Source organism: Parasteatoda tepidariorum, chromosome 8, assembly GCF_043381705.1.
Source record: "Parasteatoda tepidariorum isolate YZ-2023 chromosome 8, CAS_Ptep_4.0, whole genome shotgun sequence".
Classification (NCBI taxonomy): Eukaryota; Metazoa; Arthropoda; class Arachnida; order Araneae; family Theridiidae; genus Parasteatoda; species Parasteatoda tepidariorum.
This window is the reverse complement of record NC_092211.1, coordinates 3387783-3411559: the sequence shown is the minus strand read 5'-3', so window position 1 is coordinate 3411559 and position 23777 is coordinate 3387783. Positions and strand designations below refer to the sequence as shown.

The 23777-nt window shown below is 32.0% G+C and overlaps 1 protein-coding gene across 1 annotated transcript in view; it reads left to right on the top strand.

Annotated features, from left to right (window-relative positions):
* The window catches only part of LOC110283308 (uncharacterized), a 111576-nt gene that overhangs the window by 39044 nt on the left and 48755 nt on the right, over positions 1-23777 (top strand). The gene's annotated exons all lie outside the window — the stretch shown is intronic.

Here is a 23777-nt window from a genome sequence, read left to right as displayed (position 1 = left end):
AGAAATCAGTTGTTCCCGATAAAGCGACGCTACATAACGTGAGAAACCTCCTATCATATACCTGCCACTTTTTTATCTGTTGCCAAACCGTAACTTAAATGTTTTATCTTGTCCAACAAGCGGGCCACGCCTTCATGATGCAGTCATACTATATCAGCCATATCTCTTAACACTGGTGAGATGAGTGATGGGCCGAGCACCAGGAGGTTACGGGCCCGTCACTCAAGTCGGGGGACACCCTTAATGCAGGTTATTCATCATAGAACAAAGTTCTACTGGGCTCCTTCCGCGGTTATGATTGACGAGGCTAAAGTTCAGGGGTGACTCCCGGGCCTCTGTCTTATATGAAAAGATCAACCATGAAATATATTTTTAATCTCCAATTTTCATAAGTGCTACGTGAGAAATCGTATGATGAGGCAGATTAGCAGGAAAAAAACTTTAAAATGCACAACGATATATACTATCTTTTCTAAGAGATTGGACCATAGAAACGGACACATTTATAAAAATTTTTAAAATATAATGCTGATTTCGGGGATCTTTTTCACCTAGAGAATTTTTTTTTAATATTTTATGAGACCAAGTAATGCAGTGTTGGTCAAATATAAAAAGCTATTAGTAGATTTAAAAAATTGGCTTCAAAAATATACAAATTGGAAATATCAGTTGACGTGCTTCAAGCGCTCAAAAATAAGCATTCATTTTCAAAGCCGTTTTGTTTCTTCGCATACACGTCTGAATGAGAAGAAACAAAAGTGATTTGGAATTATGAATCGTAAAGTTGCCAACGAAAAGTGGAAAAATAAAGGTGAGAAACAGAAACTGAAGAAATTATAGTAGCCGAAAGAGAGGAAAAAGAAGTTAAAAAACTGAGCAAGAGCAAGAAAACCACCGTGGCAAATTAGAGTAAAATGTATTTCCACGCGTTATGGAGAGGTATAGAGGAACTAATGTCATATCGTTAACAAAGGAATCGCCATTTAGAAAAGAAAGCTAGATCACAAGCACTTTACACGTTAAAAAAATATGACTTTACTTCATTAAAAAGGTCGGCCAGATGGTCGAGCGGATAGCGTGCCTGACTGCAAAGCCAGTGGCATCGGGTTCGAATCCTGATCCGGGCATGGATATTTCTCTCTGAGTGTTGTTCTCTATTGTGTGATGTATGAATGTGGCCCATTCTTTAAACTGGTATCTGTGGCAGTGTGGCGTGAGTATGTTGCTCGCCTCCGCGACTTAGGTTCACATGTGCCCACCGGGTAACGTTAAATGAGTAATACTTCCGGCATCTTCCTCGGTGAAGAACGTAAAAATTAGAAGAGAAAAAAACCTAATAAAAAAAGCGCCATTTTCATTATCAGCATAGAGGGCGCTGTCTAGATATGGGCAAAATTTAACCTCGCAGCTATGAATAGCTTGTATGATCATGGCGGTTAGAAAAATAGCATATCCTCGATTAAAAAAAAATAAAAAAAAGAATTTTCTTAATTCCGCCATTTTGAATAATCCTACTATATTTTATTTGCATTTCGATATTTTGATAGAATGAAATATTTCAGGATTAATGATGTACTATTGGCTTATCTTAATTCGCTTTTTCTATACTTGAAATTCTAATGTAGTCTGAACAATCTGGACTATGTTTTAAACTATTGTGACCATATATTCTAAATTATAGCTCCATATTTTGAGGTCAAAAATCGATAGTCGTCGATGAATATGTATTACATACGTTTTTGTGTCTGTTTTGGTAGCTTATAAATAATATCATCGGTATAAATTATTAGCATATTTAAATTTAGAATCTCGAACCTTTTGTATTAAATCCTAAAATGTGAAATCGTAAGAGTAGATCAAAGGTTATTATGTTCTGTTTTTTATTCTGCGCTCTGAGCAAAAGAACTTGGAGGAAAATTATGCTAAGTGTAATTTTAGTGAGAAAATAATCTACTTAAAAATAAGAATAAACACAAGGTAATTGCTACAAAATAATATTTTGAATTCAAAATTCTTTTATACTAGTCTAAATAGAAAAAAATTAGCTTATTTAATTTATTCTATTATTATTTTAAGTATGGAATTAGCATACTTAATTCCATACTTAAAACGAACATATTCGTTAAATTTGAATATTTTCAAAAACATCTCTTAACACGTTCTTCCACTATGTTCTTTAAATGTGAATAAGATCGTTAACAAAAGCAAGTCACGCAGAAATTATAAATGCATAACAGCTATGGCACATCTCTTGCATTACGTATTAAAATTTATTCAAAACTCACAACTATCAATCACCATTTTTCAAAAACTTTAATAGCTTTTCAATTAAATAAGATGTATGCAAGAAAGAGAAGAAAAAACATCATTCAAAATGCCATCACAGATGTTCGCAAAGATTGATGTCGATGTTCTTCACTAATAAGGATTGATGCAGGTTCCGTACCGTCATAATTTTTCACCTGCGAGTGAACTGGCCCCAAACTTCTTTTCGAAATGGCGAAGAAATAAAAATGTCCGAGGTCTAATTTGACATCTGATATCGGAAGCTTTCGATGGTATCAGACAGCAGATCCGGCTTGTGAGAGCCCTGGATCTACTTCCAGCTTTGATTGAATATCCATCGTTTGGGATCTGATGTCGCAGTCTTGTGAAGTGACAACCGATTGAGAAGGGACGTCATATTCAATTCCGATGGCTACCTGATGCTGAAGATGATTTTTGTTCGGTCTGACGTGATATAAGAAAATTATTTTATGTATGAATCTGTTCTGTTGATGAATATAACTTAATGATACTTATAATTGAGTCTTCAGTTTTCTTATTTCATTGGCTTCATAATTGATTCTAAGAATATATGGTACTTTTCCGTTAGCCAGGAGCAAGGGAAAAATCGTCAAATAATGTAGAATTCCTCTAAATTTCTTACAAACGTAAGGGGAATGTTAGTTTGTGGTCACGCGCACGTGCTCTTTCTCTGAATTCATTCACGACAAAGCACGTTTTCCTTTCTCTCTTCCATTTTAATTGTTTTAAAAAATGATGAAAATTTGGTATTTAGCCAAAACTATTATTATAAGCATTATTTTTGGGTAAAACTGCTTTGTTTTCAATTCATTAATATTTGTCTATAATTGAACTTGTTTTGCTTACTATTAATTGATATTTGTTTGTAGTTGAAAGTTTTCGACTTTTTTTCCGTTGACGGTTTTGCTTCGCTTGGCGACTTGGCTCTCGTTTGGTTCACAATTGGCGACATTTGCGCCTGGTACCATATATTCTTAGACCATAATATTAAATAATATATTATTATTATTTGATTGAGTTTCAAAATCTGTTAAATGTTCTATAGTACGAAAATAAATAAGCTTGATATATTAATTTGCCTTGTTTTTCCTTGGTTTCGATTTGAACAGTGTCTTCCTGCCTGCTAACTGCCTCTTGCCCCCTCTGAGTAAATTCTATAGTGGCAAAAGCTCATACTGGAAGCAGCTGTTAATTTTAATTACTCATATTGGATCTAAATCACGATTTTAGAGTCAATTTACAGCTTTTCCATAACGATTTCTGTATTCAATTACTCTGGTAAGGCATTAATGTTTAGTGCCATAAAAGTTAAATCAATAACCAAAGTTCTGTGAATTATTTAAATATTATATCTGTGAATAATTTATTTTGGTTCTGCTATATAAAGCTTCTTTGTCAGTAAATTTCATAGTAGTCTAGTTTTGGCGAAGGCCGCTAATGGTCTTGAAAGTAGTGTATATTTTAGTTTATCAATCAGGATAAATTTTAAGGGCATGCCAAATGTACAACAAATGTTGAGCTCAGGGGATAGAGCGTTAGCTTTCCAATGAGGTGAACCGGGTTTAAATCCCAGGGATGGCTGGTCGATACGAATTCCGCATCCGGCTGTCACCGACCACAGAGCTGACGTAAAATATCCTCTGTGGTAGACGGATCATGGGTTAGAGTCCCCTTGGCGTCGTGATAACTGTATCGTGGGAGGTTCTCGGGGTCTTCCTCCTCCTGTAACGCAAAATTAGCAGTCGTTAACCCAAAAAATTGGATCTGCTGTTCAACGACGGTTGTAAATAAAATGAAGTACGAAGACGTGCGCCGTGGTGTCTCACGGGATAAAGCGTTCACATTCTAATGAAGTGAACCGGGTTCGAATCCCAGCTATGGCTGTTCGATACGAACACCGACCACAGTGCTAACGCAAAATATCCTCAGTGGTAGACAATTCATGGGTTGGAGTCCCCTTCACATCAGGTTAATCATGGAAGGTTTTCATGGTTTTCCTCTCCATCTAACGCAAATGCGAGTTAGTTCCATCCAAAAGTCCTGCACGAAGGCAAATTTCTCCCAATACTTGATCCAGGAGTTCCCTTGTCTTCCGGATTGGGTTCAAAATTACAAGGCTTCGGAGTTGAACATTAGTAGTCATAAACCAAAAATTGGGTCGGTTGTTCAACGGTGGTAATAAAATATAAAATAAAATACACTTATGTTAATTTTTTTGGATACTATTCATTAGTATGTATTCACAGAAATATATACATACCTGTATGGTTCTCTGTTGGCACAAGCAAAATTTGACGATCAAAATCTGAGAAAGTATTTTTAACTATTTTTAAGTGACCTTTGATGCAATTGTCCACTGTAAGTATTTATATCCCAATAGTTAGCTTAAAAACATAGAACACGAAATGATGATCGGTGCAGTGGTTCACTCATTTCAGAAAAAAGTAGAACTGCAAGGCATGTTTTTTCCATAAAATTCTTCCAGTTGGACACCTCAAAGCTTTGAGAGAAAAAAATTTCTCGCAAAAATGAAAATAATCCATGTTAATAGTTTTGCATAAAGAGTTTAAAAGTTTTAAAAGTTTTATGCAACTTTTAAAAAATTAAAACAAAATCATTAATTTAAAGCAAAACAAAAAAAAACTTTTAAGAATAAACGAAATCATTCATAGATTTACAATTAAAACATTACTGAAGCATTCCTAGATTTTTATACAGATCAGACAAATGTAGTTATTTTTTAAAAATCTGTTTCATTTTTTCATACCTTCATTCTCAATTCATCATTAGTAATTACTCATATCTATAGTTATTCCATTCTCCCTCTAATTAATTTATTTGTAATTAATTAGCAAGAAATGAATCAATGCATTTTAAGAATCGATGTATTCATATATTAATCTTCAAATAAATCGTTATTACAACCTAGACTTTCCTGTAGATAGAGCCAGAGCGTGGTGGCTCAGGGGATAAAGCGCTTGCCTCCCTATGAGGAGGCCAAGGTTCGAATCCCAGCGAAAGCTGGTCGATAGGAACTCTGCACCCTGCTCTCATCAACCACAGTGCTGATGTAAAATGTCCCCAGTGATTGACGGATCATGGGTTAGTCCCCTTGCTGTCCGGCTAACCATGGGAGATTTGTGCGGTTTTCCTTTCCATGTAGCGTGGTTAGTTCGATCATAAAAATGCTCTACGAAGGCTAATTTCTCCCAATACTTGATCTAGGAGTTTCCTTGTCTTCTGGATTGGGTTCAAAATTACAAGAAACATTAGTATAGTAGTTTTAAACTCAAAAATTGGGTTGGCTGCTTAACGACGTCTATACGCCTGGTCTTTATTTAATTTTATGCAATGAAATTTAGACCAGGCAAGCGTGGTTTGTTTTTCTAAAAATATGCTTAAAATTTTTTTATTTAACTCGCTTCATTCTTCCATACCTTCATTATTAATTAATCATTAATAATTATTCATATATAAAGTTTCATTCTTAATTATGCATTAATAATTATTCATACATATAGTTTCATTCTTAATTAATCAGTAATAATTATTCATATATCTAGTTTCATTCTTAATTGATCATAAATAATTATTCATATTTACAGTTATTTCAATTTCCTGCTAATTAATCGATTTGTAACCAGGCGCAACAAATAAAATATAATCATTCTAAGCATAAATATAATCGTTCATAGATCTTCAAATAATACATTATTGAAACATCTAATATACATAATTCTCTTACGTGTCTCCCAAATTTTGGCTGTATTTCTTTTCCGCCGGTGGCAACGCTTATTTTGTTTTGTTTACGTTACTATTTCTCTTACACGGCGAATCGACCAATGATTGCCGCTAAAAATGTCACATGCCAAATCTAGCTGAGGTGGCTCAAGATATAGCACTTTTAAAAACGGAAACTGAACTAACCAGAGAGCATCAGCTGCGGCAATCTCATACTATTAAGCTAGGCAGAAGTGAGTAGTCTTTGTCGATAGATCTCTATTTTAGTATTTTGTCGAAAGCGCTTCTTTTCACGAATTTATATATTACTAATTTATTTGACGATTTTTGATTCATATCACGAATTATACTATATTATAGCACATTTCTAATAGGTTTGACGAATTACATGTCATTTATTTGAGTTCAAATTTATTTTAATGACTTAGTATTTACTAAAAAGATGTAAATTTTTTTTAAAAAAAGTTCTTGTATGGATTTGAAAGATTGTTTTGGATTCTTAGAATTTTGTGCATTTGCAATGCACCTAAGTTAGTAGCGAGCGAAGCGAGCTTGGTTTGCGAAGCAAACCATATAAGATTGCGTAGCAATTTTCGGGGGTTGGCGAGCGTCAGAGAGCAGGCGGCGCAGCCCACTAGTTCAAATTATTAATTCAGTTTTGATGAGTCAAGAGTAATTAATTTCCATGAATGTGTTATTCTCTTCCTTTACTTTATCCTCTCCATTCTGAAAATTCCGATTTGTTATTCAATTCTGCTATTCATCACTTTTTTCCCCCTCATTAATATGAACATATGAATCGATGCAATTTAAATACAAATATATTCATTCTGATTATAAACAGTTATTTTTCTCTCTCATTTGTCAATGTAATTTAAACTTAGCCCGACGTTAGAAAGGATTGCGTTGATTGATTACGTTAGAATTGAGAAAGTTAGTGAAANTGTACATTCGCTTTACTGAGAAGGTATTTATAAGTTAAATACATTTAAACATGAAAAACTTCTAATGAATGTTTCAAGACATACTTTTCTTACTATGCAACATTTATTTATATTTGTACGCGCATTTAAACTGCAATTAATTCCAAAATAGCGAAGAACTACTTTTCAAAGGCGGAGTATTACATTTCCTACCTTTCTCTCCAGTGCCAACTTAAGGTGGAATGGACTATAGTCATATTCTGTGCAATCAACAGGTTTCCTTAATTGCAACCTGTCATTCAAAACACATACCAACAGACTTCCATTTTGAAACGCTACAACCTGGTAACAAAACATCTTTTTATCGTCCTGTCGTTGATTGCTTTCAAATTGAAAGCATAAAAAATAAATAAAAAAAAGAGAGAAAGGCTTGCATGCTTTTATGATGCCGTAATTACAGCATGTCCATCTTGTATCTCCTGACAGGTGCTTATCAACTTGGCATTACTTGGCGCAATTTTATTTATTTTAATCAGAAAATGCTTTCTCTGTATTTATGTTCTAATTTAGCTGGAGTCAAATGAGCCAAAGCTTAGGTAACGCGCCAACTTCGAGTTAATGGTGGAATTAATAGCGTATGGGAAAGTGTCTTACATTTATATCAAGCATTATATCTTTTCTCCAAAATCCCCTTTCTGAAGTAATTTTTAGTTTTCCCCTTCAGGAAGTGGTCTACTGTGTAATTTTGGGAGTTAGAATTAATGATGATTAGGTCCACTGAGTGATTTTATAATGTATGTTGGGTTGTTTAGAGTAGATAAGATATGTAAACTAATGATGTATTCCCTGATGGGATGACTATATTACAGAAAATATAATTACACGCATCTTTTGTTGATAATTTGCTTATAGTAATGGCACTGCAAGCAAAACATTACTTATAAACATTCGTGTAAATAATTCCACTCACGCTTTGAATCAGACAGATGTTAATGATTTTACAGAGCTATAATTAGGAACAAGTTCTTCAAATATACATGCCTGGCAACAAAAATTATCGTGTCAATTTGCAACACGGTATTCATAAATTGAAATTTGTCAGGCAGATATTATTGTTAGTAAAAATTCGGCATAATCTGGCATAGATATTGCAGCAGATTCTAATATATCTAAGATAGATCAATCTTAAACACAAAAATTATTTTGATAAAATAATTTTTTTAAATAGTAATAATTAATAATTTTTTGTGTTGATAAACCACCTGTAACCAAGTAAATATGATTTTTAGAAATTAATAATTTTTTTAGAAATATTTTTTTTTAAAAATTAAATTTATATTGTTCCGAAAATTTCAAGTGAAAGAGAAATGCAGAAAAAAATTAGAATTTTTTTTATAGCTTATATATCTACAGATAATCATATGGATGATTCTCAGAAAATACTGAAAGTTCAAAAAATTATTATAGTTTATTCATATAAAAAATATATTAATTTAGTAACCATAATTAACATCCAATAGAGAGCAGATTAATTTTGAAACATCATGCTGTTTACAATTATTTCCTGGTATTCAAGTATCAGGAAAATGACACCTAAGATAATGACATTTACATAATTTTTTGCTTCTAATTTTAGCCCTGAAACTTTTACTTTGTGTTATTAACAATTTGACGCAGAATTTTCATTAAACATATTTTTCCTACTTTTTTTTTATCAATTTAGATTAAAACTAGTGAAAAGTACTATTTTTGTTTGGATTTTAATAATTTTTGGTTATGAAATACAGTATAAAACATTGGTGACTTCTTCTGCGTTGCAAACAAGTAAAATCTTTCAAACAATGATTTTTCAAATTTGCACTTATTAGAGAAACAGTTATATATTCATTACTTAAATTTCTTTAATTTACAAAATAAATTATTGATAAATTTTTGAATATAAATGAAAATAAAAAAAATTTCAAATTAGTTTTTTTGGATTTTATATTTTAGTTTAAATATAATTCCTACAATCTAACGTATTTTTTTAGTGCCTATTAGACTGCTTTTTATAATATCGCATTCATTGCCAAACTCTCAGGTGTAACAATTTTCCGGGACCATGGTGTAACACAGGTGTAACACACTATGAAATTACATAGTTAAAAATTTCATTCGCTTCAAAAAATACGCAAATTGGAAATGACATATACCTTCAATTAAAGGAAATTTCTTAGAAATGAGAAGTGGTAAGATTTTTTTTTTATTTTTTCTAAAAAAGAAAAAAAAACTGAGGAATTTTTCTTTATTAAAAGAAACATAGCTTGGGTGTTAGTCGGTAATTCAGGTTTGATTTATGCACATAAATACTTGAGGGTATAGGATGAGAATAAGGTGAAATGATGTCAGATTTTCACTTTTCTCCATTGGTAGCAAGAATAAATTAACACGTTAGTGCCGGTCACCGGTGACCCCCATGGCATTCGAGTTTGTTTATAGCGCCACAGGGGACACCGGTGACCGGCGAAGCCAAGATTATTAGTAACACATAATTCGAGTAAATTTTTAACTTTTTCTTTATATTATTATTGTTATTATACATATTAGTATCGTGTAGTTTTATTTATATATACAGAGATGCCAACTTGCTCCGTACAGCGAATAAATTTTTTCAAGTGGTAGTTCATTAATTGTGATTCCTGGTTTAATAAATTCAATTTAGTAGATTTTTATCCTCCACTATTCTTAAACAATTCGTAGTCTTATATAATTCACCGCTTTTTTCAGATATGTCATGCTAAACCCTTTTAAAAAACTACCAAAATCTGTCTAATATTTGCAAATTTAGTTTGTAGTTATTTACCGTTTGGCCAGACGGGCAATTTGTGTAAAATTAGCGTGACATTCAACATGTTAAAATATTTTCTTTTTTACCTTTTTTTGGTATGATATTGTTCAATTTAAACAACAAAAGAGCGTATTCCGCTTAAAAGAAATTTACCACAATAGCAGAAGGCAAATAATTTTTAACTACTGATCGTAATACGATTTTTAATTCGCATTGTGACGATAATTTGAAAAATTGTCGCCCTCCTCGCAATAACCCAACTCCTTAAATCGATATTTCACTCTATTTCAATTTTAACAAATTCTTTTGGTACTGATACTCTTCAAGGAAAAGTAATTTTAACAATGCCGCAAGTTGGCAATCATTTTCATCGCCAAATCTGTCGTGATAAAATTTCAGTAGACGCCAGTTCAAGAGCTATATTTGTGAAAAATCCCTTAATAACATGGCGGACTTCTCTACGATCCTTAATGACAGGGGGCTCAGTCTTGCACGGGTGAAAAAGCGGTCTCCGAGATTAGGGGGTGGCCTAAGGTAGGCGGCCCAGTCATTCATCACGTGGCCGATCACAGCCTGCCATCACTCAGGCCTCCTTCTTTCTTGGTGCACCCGCAAATTTGATAGAAGGTTCATGTCGTTAGGCTTTTTATTGCAGATCTCAAGATTTCGTACGCCATCAAGGGATTATATTGGCAATAAATTTTCGCTTTCTTAGGTATAAATAATCCCTTTTTTGTAATTTCGCGAGTAATAATTCTTTTATTAGAAGTCAAAGGCAGACGGTACTAACTTATATGAAGAGTGTACTAATATTTATAAGTTTTCTCGCTCACTTTATTAAGTGCCAACTATATAAATCAGTGGATATAACACATATATGATGTGTGTTAGTTATTTATATTGTTAGCTAAATTATTAAAATTAATACTTTCTTATTTAATTTAATTATTTTATATTTGTATAAAACAATTTTGTTCTAACCAAATTGTTTTTATTGTATGTATCTTTGGAGAGTTCTGCGGAGAAACGTTCTGAAAGATATTTTTGGAAAATTTGATATTTTTCGGGAAAATCATATCCCACTTAAGTTTTACTACAACTATTGACTATAGAACATATCTGACTAAAAAAAAAAAAAAAAAAGATTTATGATGCAACCTTGATTTATTTTACCACTTCATTTAATTTTGGGCATATTAGAGGATGAAGATACCAAGTGGCAGTCTTAGAGGATTTTTGGAGTGGAAGAATATTCCAAGCGCATTTGGTAACAAATATTTGTATACAAATTCCGAAAGTATCTCTACGACTGCAAATTAAAACATCAAGAAAGAGAACACTAAGACGAAACGGTAAAAATAAGTGATGGAGAATGATAAATTTCACCAAATTGTAGGTGGCGGACAAAAAAAGAAGGCAGGGTTTTATTTCCCCTCATACAAAACTCATGCGTTTTAAAATGTAATTTAGAAATTTTATCTACTCAGTTCTTCATTTTAATAATATAATATATATATTTTTAAATTTGGTTACGGTTGTAGGGTTATCTTAATTTAAGAATACTGTTTTAAAATATAATATAAACGCAGGTTGACAATGTGAAACTGAAATAAGAAAGGTTAATGTTTTAAACATTTAAGCGATGTACAATTAAAAAGAGACGCACCAAATAAGGGAATGACGGAATGAAAGCATTAAAGAATAATCTAATGAAGGGAGAAAACAACTGATTAATGCCAAATACAGTGAGATAGAAATACACTGAAGAGCCAAAAAAACTGGTATACTTGCCTAATATCGTGTAGGGCCCTGCGAGCACNTATATTTTTAAATTTGGTTACGGTTGTAGGGTAATCTTAATTTAAGAATACTGTTTTAAAATATAATATAAACGCAGGTTGACAATATGAAACTGACATAAGAAAGGTTAATGTTTTAAACATTTAAACGATGTACCATTAAAAATCGACGCACCAGATAAGGGAATGACGGAATGAAAGCATTAAAGAATAATCTAATGAAGGGAGAAAACAACTGATTAATGCCAAATAGAGTGAGATAGAAATATATTGGATCAGAGTCCCCTTGAAAACTGGCTAACCGTGGGAGGTTTATCGGCTGTAGAGAACGTCCTTTATCGCTATATCTCTATGCAATGTGGGTTGGTCAGGGTTCAGGGTTAGTGTTGGTGCTCTATGCTCTGGGTTGAATTCAAAATATCAAAAATCTGTAGACGAATATTGATATTACCACAATGAATCGGCATTAGAGCCGCGGTGGCTCAGGGGATAGAGCGCTCATCTTCTAATGAGACGAACCCGGCTCGCACTGACCACAGTGCTGACGTAAAATATCCTCAGTGGTAGACGGATCATGTGTTAGAGTCCCCTTGCCATCAGTCTAACCGAGGGAGGTTTTCGTGGTTTTTCTCCTGATGTAACGCAAATGTGGGTTAGTTCCAACAAAAAGTCTTCCTCGGAAACAAAATTTCTCCTAATATTTGATCCATGAGTTCCCTTGTTTTCTGAATTAGATTCAAAATTACAAGGCTACAGAGTTGAATATTACTAGACGCAAATCCCACATTCGGTCAGCTGTTCAACGGTTATAAAATAAAATAAAAGGAATCGGTATTAGTTCAGCGCTGATGATAAAATAATTGCCCCTGTTTTTGTTGTTACTTTATACGTTTGCAATTAAAAAATTGACTCTTTTTTATCCCTTATTGTACTAAAATTGCCATAAATTCGTAAAACATACTAATAATAATTTTGAATGCATAGGGAGGAATAATCATCAGGATTTACTGAAATTCTTACAATGCTAGAAAAATTTCTTCAACGCTGAACCATGCAGTCGATACTTTGGACCATAACATGCTGCAAATTTGCTGCGACCTTAATAAGGTGTTACATTGAGACATGTTTCTGTTCATATTGAACCGTAGTATTGTATAATCAAGTTTCAGAAGCTCGATTATATAATTAAACTTAGCGTCGTATTGGAATGACAGTACTGTTAAACATCCTTCAAATTCAGACTATTTCAATGATATTACTGTTCAAGATCCTCAAAAATCAGTCTATTTGAATCTCATTACTGTTCAACATCCTCCAAAATCAGCCAATTTCAACCACATTACTGTTCAACATCCTATGCAATCCAATGCGAAAATTCCCACACAAATCACAATGTCGCTTAGATGTAGAGTGTAAGTTTAGCAAGTTTGGTAATTTTCCGTTAGCCAAGAGCAAGTAAATTCAACTATTTTTTAATATATTATATTTTTTATTTATATAAAATTGACGTTCACGAAAAAATTAAATAAAATAGCCTCCTAACATCTAACAAAATTTCTAACCGTGTGTAAATTAAACACATTCGAAGGTTTTTATGCTTTTTTTTCTAGTATTACATTAAGTTCATTAATATCCTACAATGGACTGTACTAAAAAGTGCTGCATTAGCATATCCATAGCGTTTATGCTTATGTTATTAATATCACAGTGTATTTTTTGTTATTTAGGTCACATGCCTTGTGTACCTTTCCACACATATCTTCAGGATGTTAGTTGCTAAAATTATCNACAGACTGGCACTAAAACTTACATAGTAGCACACAAAATGTTCAATGAGAAAATTGAGGTGTGTCTGCTGCAACCACCAGAGATTAGATATTTACTTTTTAAATTTAAAATTTACAAATATTTGTGTAAATATTTTCGTCCAAAATGAGTGGTTTCAAAAAGTTAAATCGGAGAATTTCTTCGAGAAAATTTCTGATACACACATGCTTAATTATACTCACAAAATACAAAAAAATGAAATAAAAAAGAGCAACATACACGATTATTTTTATATTTGAACAAATATTTTCTTGGATGCAAAATCTGAGAAATAAATTTTTTTGCACTGTTAGTATTTTAAATTTCATAGAAACGAAGAAATTAGGTTTTTATTAACGAGAAAAGTATTTTAAACTCATATAGATTTTTTACGAAAATTGTCCGAGAAAAAAAAATGACAACTAATATATTTTAGTTCGCGGGCCACAAAAAAAGGCTTCGCTTGCGGGATGCGGCCCCCGGACAGCCAGTTGGAAACCACTGATGTAGAACATAAGTTTAGCTCTACGGTTAACGTAAAACTAGTTTGGTAATTTTCCATAAGCCAAGAGCAAGAAAATTTAACTATCTTTTAATATATATTTTTTATTTATTTAAAATTGACGTTCGCAAAATAATTAAATAAAATAGCATCCTAACATCTAAAGAAATTTCTAAACGTGTGGAAACTAAACACATTCGAAGGCTTTTATACGTTTTTTTTTTCTCAGATATTACGTAAAGTTCATTTATGTCCGACAATGGACTGTACTAAAAAGTGGTGCATTAGCATATCCATAGCGTTTATGCTTATGTTATTAATATCACAGTGTATTTTTTGTTATTTAGGTCACATGCCTTGTGTACCTTTCCACACATATCTTCAGGATGTTAGTTGCTAAAATTATCAGATGAAAAGAAATAAAGGAAATAAAAGAATTGCTCTCGGCAACTTCTTATTTTTTTTTATCTCGGAAAAAATAAGTGCTAAGTGAAGATACATTAAGCATTGTTAGAGATATGCTCTGTTCCAAGAAAGGCTGGATTCAATGATAGTTGGGCCATGGAGGTCAACCAGAACCGATATTTAATAGCAGTAATCTGTTAGCAAACTCCGTTGGAAGGGGTAGGCTTATGGTGGTCATAAAATCCCTATTCATTCAGTTTTTTTCCCGGAGTAACACTTATGTTAGGGATTTCAGAAATGGAGATTTATCGCTGTTTTATTTGCCTCTACATAACTTTTTTGCCTTGCAGAAGGATCGGAACAAGTGTAACGCATTTGATATGAATAAATGCTGACAAATCAGGTGGGGTCTTATGGGTTTAAGTATGGCGGACGAATTCTGTTTTAAGTTGGAAAGTTTTAGAAGTTCAATTTTGAGTTCATATTTATGGAATGATCGGTAAAAGTTGAACTCGACTGCTTTACAATTCCATATGAAATCTGGATTCTGTGGCTTTGGCAATAAAAATGAAACAATAATTTTGACTCAGCAAGCTGTGTGTTAAATCGTCGTATCTTTAAGTCACTTCTTTAGTGTGGGGGGAATTTGAGAAACGAGGATACCAACTCTGGGGTGTACCATACAATTTGGCCGGGATAAAAACTATATAGTTGATCATTAAATTTACTCCAATGTTAAAATGAGTAACTTGCTAACGTACTTTTTCTCAAGAAATATTGAATTGATTAAAAAATTTTTTTGTATAGTTTATTAGTTATGATGGTCATTTTAGCAAGAGGATCTTAAAATATTTGAAAAATTTGATTTTAAAAATTTAAATTTGTAATTTAAGAATTTTTTTTCGAAGCGATTTTACTGCAAAAAGTAAAATAAAAATCTACGACTAAGGCACAAAAAAAGAAAAATAACAAGAAATTTGATTAAGTGTTTAATGAAATTAGTTACAATATGTGCTATAACTTAAAAATCTATTTTTCATTTTTAATTTTAGATTATTTTTTTGCTGTATTTTTAAATTTTTGCTTACTTTTTAGATCGTTTATTTAATAACTTACTCTCTATACCATTTTAATTTTGGATTACTTCTTATAACATTTTTTAATTTTAGCTTACTCTTTTATTTTTAATTTTGTATTAAATTTGTATTTTTTAATTTTAACTTACGTTTTATTTCACTTTCAATTTCAATTTCATGTTCTTTCATTTCATTTTATGTACTTTTTATTTTATTTTATCTAATTTTTATTTTATTTTATGTTTTTTTAATTTTATGTATTTTTTATTTATTTTATGTACTTTTTATTTTATTTTTTAAAAGCTAGAAAGGAGTGTTTATAATTGCATTGAGGCAATCAATTACTTAAATTTTTCGCTGAAAACCTTCAGTTAGTAAAATTTTTTAAAAACAACTCACGGCAAAATGTACCCTCTGCGCATTATAATAAACTAAGGCATTAAATCACCGATTAGTTTCCTTTTTTAAATCCCCTGTTATTTTTCTATACCAGGAATTATTTTTCAAGGAGTATTCGTGATTTACAGCACAATTTGTTATCGTGCCAGACTTCTGCATCTACAATTATAATCCGATTTAATTTGTATTCAACTAAGTCTTGGCGACTAAGCGCCAAACTCTAGTTTTCGTGCCCACATCTGCAACCTCTTAATGCAGCGTTGTAGCAAATGACACCTTTGCTAATAGCTAAGGCACGAGTATATTCGCACACGAGTAGGGCGTATAACTGGCGAACTGTGGTTATGACTAACAAACACCGCCAATCGCATTTTTCACCAGTTATTTCAAGACGCCAATGAGCATTAGCAGACAATTTAAAGTCAAGATGATTGTAGTGGAAGACTGTAAAACCCGTAATCAACTTTTGGATTGCTTCACTCCCAAACTGTACTTAAAAGAAGCTCATCAATTGAAAAAGCCAAGCATAATCATAAAGATAGTACAAAGAATAATCATAAAGATAGTTATGGCCTCGCAAAACAGTAATAACATTTGTCGGAATACATACCTTTCCGTATTTTTTCACGGCATAAAAATCGTTAAATTAATGGAACTGGTACCAACTGCACGTCCTTCTTTGGCTTGCAACTATAATTTATCTTCATTGTTTGAGAAAGAATAAAAAAAAAATCTTTTTATCTCATATAACAAACACATATTTATGTGCCAGCACTTGATTTTTGAAATATAATTGAAAATAATTTGGAATATGACCGTAAAATATTATTAGCCATATTTTATTTAATTTTATACCAAGCGTTGAACAGCCGACGCACTTCCGAGTTTACGACTAATAATATTCAACTCCGTAGTTTTGACATTTTCAACCCAGCCCAGAAGACAAGGGAACTTCTGGATCAAGTATTGGACAAGTTAGCCATCGTTGAACACTTTTTAATGGAATTAATACGCATTTGCGCAACATGAAGTGGGAAGTCAGAAAAATCTATCACGGTTAATCCGACGACAAGGGGATTCTAATATATGATCCGCCTACCACTGAGTTTATTTTATGTACGCACTGTGGTCCATGCGAGTCGAGATCAGAATTCATATCAACCAGCCACAGTTGGGATTCGAACTTGGGTCTCCTTATTGCGAGGCTAACGCTCTATCCCCTGAGCCAACTTGACTGTATTAACTGTGTTGAAACTAATTAAATACCAACAGCTATAATGCTATATTTGTTTGCATAAATCTTAACTACTCACCGTGCCATTTTTTTTTTAATTAACTCATAAATGCACGCAGCGTCTAAGCTCGGAAAATATTTTAAACTCACCTAGCAAATAAAAATCAATGGGTCTACATTTGATTATTGAAATATATGTGTTAAAGAATTTAGTTAAATTAAAATATGTTGCGAATAAGTAGAACTGAAATGCTTTATTGACTTACATGTATCTTAATTAATCATTTTTTCCTTATCTTAATTAAGTCATTAGAACACATTTTCTCTTTTTTAAGGACAAAAATTTTTAAATCTCGCACAACAAACTATCTATTAGTATACATTTATTTTTTTTGAAATATAAATACTGTCCTATTTCTTATATACTAGTTAAGCTATTATCTTATTTTATTTACACTGATAGCACATAAGCTGAATAATGCACAAAACGAACTATTTAAATTGCTACTTTTACGAACTTTAATTATAAGAAGCTTATTAATTGAAAAAAACAAGGTATAATCACTATGATATCAATGCGTTAACATTTGAGTTTTGAAATATAATCGGCAATTTTTTTGGAAATTAAACTATCAGATATTAATAGCGAAAAGGGAAATATTTTGTACGTATCAATATATAATGAGACGTAATGTTATTTTTTCCATCTATTTAAATTTTTTGATTTATTTACATCTATTTTAAATTTTTTGATTTATTTACATCTATTTTAAATTTTTTTTTATCTATTTGCATCGATTTAAATTTTTTTTATCTTTTAGCATCTATTTTACATTGGCTCATTAGTGCATACTAGAAATTGTTTGGTGAAGATCATAAAAGTGCGACTAGAAAACTTAAGCAAAGCGTTGCGGTTCGCCATTTGAGTTTCACAGCACATGCGCAAAAATTCCCCCAGAAATCACATTGTCACTTAGATGTGGAACGCAAGGTTAGCACTACGTTTAACGTAAAACAAGCTTGGCACTTTTCGGTTAGCCAAGCGCAAGAAAATTCAAATATTTTTTTGAAGTTATACTTCTTATGCGACTTCCAACAAGGTTGCGTTAAGCGTTTAACGCTACATTTTTATTGGTCGGGAAATCACGTGACAGGATCCAGTTTTCCCTCATTCATTTCCATATTGTTTTGGTTCTCACTAGCATAAAAATAATAAAAGTCATAAAAGTATTGTTTTTCTATAAATATTTTTTTAGTTTGTTTTGATACACATATAATTTAATAGGATAGTATTTTTTATTTTCAAATTTAGTGGATAACAATTGTAAAAAATGAGTGAAAACAATCCCACGGACAATGCGACGGATTGAAGGTTATGTCAAGGTACGTCTCTTGTGAATATCAATTGATTGTTAGGTTTTCTCTTTTGAAGTTACATTATGTCGCATTCACATACATTATTAATACAAATACATTTTCCATGACGAAACGATGAGGCAACCACAAGCACTTCCACTGGTTCAAGAGGTCCACGAGGGAAAAATGCACAATATTACCGTTATTAAAGAGCACGGAAGCGAGCGGAGCAGGAAAAAGAGTCGTTGAATAGAACTAGTGATCCTTCTACGACAGCTGATTCTTCTACAATTAGCGTCGCAGGTTGCGAAATTTAACTTCTTCCGCGCGGAGGGACTCCACGCACTATTTTTTTTACATATTTATTTAAAATTGACTTTCACAAAGTAATCAAATAAACAAATAAATAGAATAGTCCAATTTAATCGCACCCGGCTGACAGAAAATTAGTACAAACTGAAACAGACACAGGAACTTACGCCCATAGGAACTTACTTCTCGGTATTACACGCCAAGATATAGTTAGCGCTCAATAATTTAACTAAAATCTTAGAAAATCACGAAAGTGTGAAAGGAATGACGCAAAAACTGGCATTAGTTAGAAAATGAAGATTATCATTAATATGTTGCTAGCGTTTGTGACACGTTCAGGTTACAGTTACAGGGTTATTTTAGCAACCCTTCCCCAAGGATGAACCAAACGAACAAAATGTGGTAGCAATTGGCAAAAATGAGTGAAATTCAATCTACTACAAACAGCCGTCTTGTCAAAGAAGAAGAAAAAAATGGATGGTTTCGGTAGCGAAATTTGTGTCGGTTTTTAAGAAGGTGTGAATTCATCTTCTGTCTGCACACCAATCGGCATGAAACTTGTGTCAGCAAAAAAAAAAGTATGGCGACAAGTTCGGTTGGCAAGACTTGGTTGTAAATGAATACTCACAGAAATAAACTGAGAGAGAAAGAATTCAAGCTTTCGGTTGAAACATCTAAAATTAGGAACTAGGTTTATATATGTGCGATCTTAATTGCCTCGGATCGGAGATAAAGTGGGAAGACAGTATATGCATTTCTCTAAATAAATATGAGCTTTCATGCAATTCTTTATTTTCGAAGTTGAATTTTAGATCAGCTTGATAAGATGGAAATAACTATAAAACTCTTTGGAAAAATGCTTAGATCTTGAACAGTTTAAAGACATGGTTGTTATTTCTTATAACAGTTATTTTGTATCTGTTACAATAATGCTGCTACTTCCAAAAACCAGTTACAAAATACTTGCAAAAAGTTACGGTTCAAATTTCTTAGCCATAACTTTAACTCTCTCTCCCTATCTGTGTATTGCTTAAACTGTCTTTAATTATTATTTTAGCAGTTCTAAATGAAAATTTAAATAAAATAGAATTAAATAATTTATTAAAATAAAATAAAAAACTACAAAAGGAAGAAAATAGTGATTGTACTTATTATTGCAATCACTGGTTACCCATTGGTCAAACGTTTCTTTTTATTCCTTAATAGACTTTCATAAACAGAAATTGTCATTGGTTACCAAAACTGCATCAATTGATTTGTCCTCTTGTCGTTGTTCTTTGGTTTTCAATTACAGTTAATATACATTTCTTAAGAAGCCACAAAATTCTTGTCCCTCTTCAGTATGTATATTTCTAAAGTCACAGCTAAGATAGTAATTATAAATAAAAAAATGACAAAAGGAATATTAAAAAAAATTAATAAACTCACCAACCTACTGCATAAAAAAAATTCAAAGTGAAAAAAAAAAAAAAACGTTCTAAATAAATTATCTAACAGCTGTGGTTGCCATAGCAACGCATGCAATGACGACGCATGCAGCAATCAAACCCAAAACAACACCCTTTTTGCCTATGGGTAATAAATAGAATAAAATAATTAAATAATATACAATAAAATAAAATAAAAAGAGGGAAAGCGCTCAACACAGTTTGGCTGTGCATTTATGTGATTCTAAAGACTCTTAGTTTTCAGATGTTAATAACTGCAACTTTTTTAATAGGGCACTAAACTACAATAGAAATGCTTCATGTGTAATTCTGTTTTACCTAGCTGAGTAATTTGAAATTTAAAGTATAGTAAAGTATAGTAAAGTGAGTTCAGATTAACCAAAAGTAAGCCACAAAGTTTCTAACGATAAAATAATTTTTTTTTTCGAAAATTCAAAACGCACACGAATTATGGTTACCTAATTCCGAGGGATCCTACAATAAATTGTTTGCATTTTGATGTTTCGGAAAAAAGTTTTTGACATCTGAAACTCTATCTACAATCATTTTTTCCGTTTTAAACAGGTGAAACAGAATTGTTCATGAACCCATTTTCCCGCCGTATAATGTCCTCTTAATAGAGATCTATTTTTAGTAAAGCCGATAGAAAATCACTCGAGATCGAATGATAAATGCTGAAAATAAAGTGTTTCTTCTGTAATATTTCCACCGAGGAACGTTCAACTATAGCTGTTGTTTCTGTTACGAAGTTTCCTTATATTAATTAGATGAGATTTGGTAACAGATAAGGTTTTGTATTGAAACAACTATATGCTTTAGCGATTACTAATGTTTTCAATGTTTCAAGGTATTTCAATTTCTGCTAGGTTTTTTTTTTTTTTTCTCCTAGCTGCAATATTTATTACTTTTTGCCCTAAACATGTGTACTTATGATTAGATTTCAAAGACAAAAAAATTAAATGTCTTAAGTAAGAATTAAGAGTGGTTATTGCATAACACCCTGTATTTCTTATTTATTTTACTTTATGGGAAAATAAGACACATTCATTGCTTAACAATCCTAGAGAGAATCTGGAATCTGCTGTCTAACAATATGGAGAAGTGTAACGGAATATCCTCTTGAGTTGTAATTTTTTTCACAAAAAAATCACAAAAAATAATGTTGTTACAATAAAGATCACCTTTCATTATATTTTTCATAGTTAAACTTCATGTCTATACGAGATGAAAGTAATATTTAAATATTTTGGAAAAGTTATCATGCTTTACACTGATTTTGAACCAGATATTTTAAAATCTGTTACATAAAAAATCCTATTTTGAAAAACCTATTTTTTGTTTTGTGAAAACTGCTTTTATTAATTTTAGTGCAGATTTCAAAGGAAAACAAACGAAATTAAATTGTTTAGTTCAATTTTCCGGTGCTTTTAATGTAATTGCCTAAGATTTTTTGCTCTATACCTATTGATACCAGCTATTATAGATCACTTCAAATAAATCTTAGCAAAATCTTAGGAACCATTCTTGGAGAATCTATTGCTCTGTTAACGTTTCATTCAACATTAAGTCTTTATAGTGGAACTGTTGTTTTTGATTCATTATTATAGCTACAAAATCGGTTTTTCATTCCATTATTTTTTAATACGAGATAGCCAGTCAAGATAAGGAGCCCGTAGCGTGTAAAATATGCCAAGGCGTTACTTTGTAACTAGTTGAATTTAAGATAGTTTTGTATTTTATTAGTCTTAACACATTACGGAACATTTGCACAAAGATAATTTCCTAAAAAAATTGTTTTCACAACTAATACATTATATTTAAATGAATAATGAATGAAAAATTTTTAAAGTTTGCTGTGGTGGCCCAGTGGTTCAAAAATCGAACCCCTGTCCGGAAGAGTCAGGCTTCGATCCTCGACTCTCTTAAAACCAACCGAGTACTTTCGATATTCGTGCTCGTAAAATCTATGGAATCGAAGGTTCTGTGGTGAGTCGCTGAGCAATAACAGGAGTTCAAGGATATGGATAAATTTTACTTGCACTTCAGATCTATGTCTAAATTGAGGAAGAGACACGAATGACTGATGCTGCCATCCATCCGTGGAGTTATGAGCCAAGAAGTACTTTCACCCTTGCGGTGCTTTCTTGTCAAGTGAAAGGTTCCTAACTTAATTCGAGTAGGAAAAATGACTGACGAGTTTGTTTATAAAAGTGTCATTTAAACAACATAATTTTTAAAATTTTAAGTATAAAATGTATTTCATAAAAAAAAGTGTTTCGTCAAATTTTGGAAAGCTAATAGAGGTGGTCAGCTTAGGCAGGTGGTCAACTTACATAGTTAAAATTGACAAGGATTGATGGTCAACTTGCAATTTAAAATTGACTACCTATAACTAGTCCTAATATTCATGAATAACTGTTACAAACTAAAAAAACTCACGACCTTAAAACATAAATAAAAGCTTTTTTTCCATTTAACTTTTTCAACTTTCCATAGTAAAATGAAAAGGCATAAAAAATATTTAAGTTATAAAAAAATTATTGCAATAAATTTGTACTTTATCCTATTAGATGAAAAAGAAAAACACCACTTTTCGTACGTGTTTTTTTTTTTTTAATAACACTTTTTGTGAAAAAAATCTTTACTCTTAATCCTGTTAATTAACGCCAGAAGTCACAATATAATAACAATTTTTCAGTTATTTATATTCGGAAAAAAAACCCACGTAAGGAAATACGTCTTTTCAACTTCATTCTCAGCATTTGAATTCGACGCTTTTGCTTGGGTATGCAATTGCCGAAATACGATTCTTTGAGAAAACGGGGAACAGATTAAAAAAAAAAAAGAAAAAAAAAGGCGAGCAGATCTTCTCAGATGACGAAAGAGTTGTCAGAATTCGAACTTGCGGCGTCACTTGCGTCATTAATTTACTCTTCCAGTTTCAATGTAGACGTCCTGCTATTAGAGAAGTTCTTTTTCGGCATGGGGTAAAAGTCATTACTGAATTACATGCAGTGGAAAATGAGTTGTGAAAAAAAAATGGCGCTGAGTTTATTAGGGTTAGCAACGACTTCTGAATCTGGCTGTTTTGAACTCCATAATAGATGATAATCATTTATTTGGAGGCTTTCTTTTTGACAAGGTGTAAAGTCAAGAATGAATCGTCTTGTCGGAAACGTGTCAGCAAGGTTTCGTCAAGATGTGCTGTTATTCATGTTATGACTCAATTTTATATACACAAACACCTAAAAAAGAGATATGACACTATTTGAATTAGGATATTCTTTTACATTAATAATTGAAAAACTAAATGGTTGGAGATTTTGAGTAAACTTTGAATAAGGTATCAGCTAGGTTTTGTCAACAATTGGAAATGGGTTTTGATTCGTATAAAAACTCAATTTTGTAAACATAGTAATCTAAAAATTAGATGGGACATTATCTATCTATATTATATAAAACGCTAATACGTACGTATGTATGTATCAATAAAACCGATGATATTTCTTTTCTCGCGCTGGCAACAGTTTTCATTTTTAATTGATTGGATTCGGCGCGCAAGAGCACGTAGTGAGCAACCAGATAACAATAACCAGAGTGAGCATTATCAGGTTGTTCAATTCAGATTCATGCACTAAAAAC